This window comes from Bos javanicus, chromosome 9 (assembly GCF_032452875.1).
Source record: "Bos javanicus breed banteng chromosome 9, ARS-OSU_banteng_1.0, whole genome shotgun sequence".
Classification (NCBI taxonomy): Eukaryota; Metazoa; Chordata; class Mammalia; order Artiodactyla; family Bovidae; genus Bos; species Bos javanicus.
Window position 1 is genome coordinate 64,076,331 of NC_083876.1, and position 4,192 is coordinate 64,080,522.

Here is a 4,192-nt window from a genome sequence, read left to right on the forward strand (position 1 = left end):
GCCTCTGTAATTCAGTCCTTCCCTCCTTGGGTGACTTTGATCTGAGCACATTGCTTTTGTCATCAGTCTGCTTCCTATCATCCACTGCTGCTGCTGCTGCTGCTAAGTCACTTCAGACGTGTCCGACTCTGTGTGACCCCATAGATGGCAGACCACCAGACTCCCCCATCCCTGGGATTCTCCAGGCAAGAACACTGGAGTGGGTTGCCATTTCCTTCTCCAAAGCATGAAAATGAAAAGTGAAAGTGAAGTCGATGTTGTGTCCGACTCTTAGTGACCCCATGGACTGCAGCCTTCCAGGCTCCTCCATCCATGGGATTTTCCTGCAAGAGTACCGGTGGACACTAATTATAAACGCATGGCTCCAAGTATCTGCTTGTGCATCTGCCAACCTTGAGTAGTGTTGACCTTGTTGGGAACTCGATTTCAGCATCTCAAAGGACATTATCTATGGTCACTGTAGCCTGAAAACAAGTAATAAAAGCAAACAAACAAGCAAACAACAACAAAAAAAACAAGGTCTCTCAGTCATGTCTGGATCTTTTCGACCCCGTGAATGTAGTCTATGGAACTCTCCAGGCCAGAATACTGGAGTGGGTAGCCTTTCCCTTCTCCAGGGGATCTTCCCAACCCAGGGATCGAACCCAGGTCTCCCACATTGCAGGCAGATTCTTTACCAGCTGAGCCCCAAGGGAAGCCCAAGAATCCTGGAGTGGGTAGCCTATCCTTTCTCCAGTGGATCTTCCTGTCCCAGGAATCGAACCAGGGTCTCTTGCATTGCAGGCAGATTCTTTACCAACTGAGCCATCAGGGATGCCCAACAAGGAATAAACAACTGTTTAATTCATGAAGTAGTCAGTTTTATTAAATACTATTGATAACAGTAAGCAAGTGCATTTCATTCCCAGGGTGGGACTTACAAAACACTGTCCTACCTTTTGGGAAATTCTTCTTTTAGGAGATATTACTTAATAATTATATTGATGCTGCTGCTACTGCTAATAATGATAAAAGTAGGTTTTTACTCAGTTCTTACTCTGGGCTATCAACTTTATAAAATTCTCATGACACCCTAGCTTTCTCATTGTACAGAGATGGAAGTTCAGAGAAGGTAAATGGTAAATAAGGAGCAGCCAGTCTTATCCCAGGTTGGAAAAAGTCTCTGTGAGCTACTGACTCCTCCCTTCCATTCCAAGCTGTGTTCAGTCTGGAACCCAGCAGCCTGGGAATGCTTGGAGGTGCTCCTTTGTTCTTGGTGGTGGTGGTTTAGTCACTAAGTTGTGTCACACCCTTGGATTCGCTAGGTTCATCTGTCCATAGGATTCTGCAGGCAAGAATACTAGAGTCGGTTGCTATTTCCTTCCCCAGGGGATCTTTCTGACCCAGGGATCAAACCCACATCTTCTGCAACAGCAGGCAGATTCTTTACTGCTGAGTCATCAGGGAAGCTGAATTTTTTCTTTCTGAGTTTTATCAACCCAGTCACCAGTTGTAATCACTTTGAGAACAAGGACAGAACCTTCTACTTCTTTGCCTCACAAAATACGTATTGCGATCTCTCATAGACTAATGGGTGGTTGAACAACTTTTTGTTAAATGGGCAATCCTGGGTTTGGTACAGTCAGAAGGAAACAGAGAAAGTTCCCATAAGGTAGAAATCTGCCTGTTAAAGTGTCTGAGTCTATTCAGTGGAATATTTGCTGTTTTTTCCCCCATAGCAACTGTGACCGCATTTCTTATTCATGGCCACCACTTCTATTTTTAAGCACTTCCCAAGGTCCTCATGGTTGCTGAGGATCATTCCACACTTCTGCTTTTTAAAAATACTTTTATTTTATTTTTACTGAAGTATAGTTGATTTATTGATACAATGTTGTATTAGTTTCAGGTGTACAGCACAGTGATTCATTTATACATACATACGTGTGTGAATATATATGTATGTGTGTGTGTATGTATATATATTTCAGATTCTTTTCCTTATAGATTATTACACTGTATTGATTATAGTTCTCTGTGCTATACAGTAGGTCCTTGTTGGTTATCTACTTTATATATAGTAGTGTGTATATGTTAATCCTAACCTCATACTTTATTCTTTCTCCTCCCCTGCCTTTGTCCTTGGTAACTATAAGTCTGTTTTAAAAATATGGATTGCTTCATGAATTTGTATGTCATCTTTGGGAAGCGGCCTTGCTGATCTCTGTTCAGTTCAGTCACTCAGTCGTGTCCAACTCTTTGTGACCCCATGGACTGCATCACACCAAGCCTCCCTGTCCCTCACCAATTCCTGGAGTTTACTCAAACTCATGTCCATTGAGTTGGCGATGCCATCCAACCATCTCATCCTCAGTCATCCCCTTCTCTGCCCGCCTTCAATCTTTCCCAGCATCATGGTCTTTTCAAATGAGTCAGATCTTCTCTGTATTGTTCCAATTTTTGTATATATGCTGTCAAAGCAAGCACCACGCTTCTGCTTTAACTGCACTCAAACCTTCCTCAGTCTGCACCTGGCATGTTCACAGGTCTTTTGCTTTTGTTTTTCCCTTTTATGTTCTTTGGTCCTCCTTCCTCTTCTTCTTCTTTTTTTTTTTTTTTTTTTAATGTAGCCAAGGAAGAGGTGCCATTAGTAAACTCTTTGCTCAAGGTTTCCTGGCTTTCACATGATTCTGAAAATTCTGTTCCTTGAAAGTAATCCTAAAACGTGGGTCCTGAGAATGTTTGGCATTCATTTTTCAGCAGTTTTATATTTGTGATTATGACTGGTTAGGAGATTCCAGTTTACCTGAATAAAATGATCTCCTCTTGGCACTATAATAAAGTAAAAAAAGTAAAAAAGAAACTGTTCAAACTGGAATAATTTAAAAGTTGAATCCTTAGGACACATTTCACCTTTTTATTTTGCCCCAGAATAGTAGCTCATAAAGAGGGTCATCTTTGGTTTGGTTTGGAGGTCATTTTGAGAATGTACTTGACTTCCCAGAGTTCCTCATGTTTATTTAAGGTCTCATTCTGACCAGGGGTTTGTGCTAAGCTCTGGTCAAATTTTGATGTATCTTTGAAGACTCTGAGCCTGACCTGAGAATCTTTGCTTTAATTTAAGGTGTCAAATTAAAACTGTTACAAAATGAGAGAGCTGGAGTTGATAACAATTGATAAGAAACTTTTTTATTACTTTTTTGTATTTATTAGTTGATTTGAGGCTAATCTTGCCATTATTAATGTGGAAAAATGTAAGATATAAAGGTTGACATTCTCCCAAGAAATTTCTTTGTGACTTGTTGAGACTGATTAAAAATATTACATGTTGGCACCAAAATTACAGGCCTCTACTTTTCTAGCCCACAGTGTTTGGGAGAAGCTGTGAGGGATAAAGAGAAGCTATTTAGAATTCTGGAGTTGTTTGTACAGTCCTGTGATCCTCCTGGAGCAGCAGCTCTGTGGAAACATAAAGTCACAGTGTTTGTAGGAGGAAAGCAAATATGATGGATGCATGAATGGAATGGTGAGCAAGATGGAGTGTCCAGGGTGTGGGTTGTGTGAGTGGTTAATTACTTGTTTCACTTGATTGGGCTTTTGGAAAACTTGAGAAGTTCAGAGTTGTTTTTGCAGCCTGAGAGCTGGCTTCCTGTTTGGATCTGGAAAGTCACTGTACATTCGTAAAAAACATTCGAAAGATGATTGAGAAAGATTCTTTGTAGCCACTAGCTCCCACAGTCCTGTTTGTCTTCTTCAAAGCCAGGAACTTCGACAAACAGAATTGCAAAGTAAAATCTCCATGATCTCTATTCTAGAACATTCCGGAATTGGGTCTTAGAATATTATATATTAAGTGAGTTAAATAGGATAGTGGGTAAAAAAGATTGATGTAAATTTTCTAGATGGGTGGCTTTACATTAAGATATACACAGTGTTTATGAAATAGTTATTTTTCCATTCATTCAGTGCCAGCTAGATTTTTACTGAACCCCAGCCCTGAGTTCACCTACAGCCACAACAGACAGCTCTTGTGCACACTGGCAGCCTCCCACCTCAAGTGTTCATGTCTCTTTGCTTCAAGAGAAGCAAAGCAAGGAAGACATGCAGCCAAAAGTGTTTGTGCAGTGCATGTGCAAGGCTGCTGGAAATGAAGCCTGGAAATGAATGTGCTGGAATTGAATGCCTGTAGGTCAGTCCTTAACCAACGAAGGAT

The 4,192-nt window shown here is 40.9% G+C and overlaps 1 pseudogene; it reads right to left on the minus strand.

The window, feature by feature from the left end:
- Nucleotides 1–2,143: 2,143 nt before the first annotated feature.
- On the minus strand, nucleotides 2,144–2,466 carry LOC133254555 (U6 spliceosomal RNA; annotated as a pseudogene).
- Nucleotides 2,467–4,192: the final 1,726 nt, after the last annotated feature.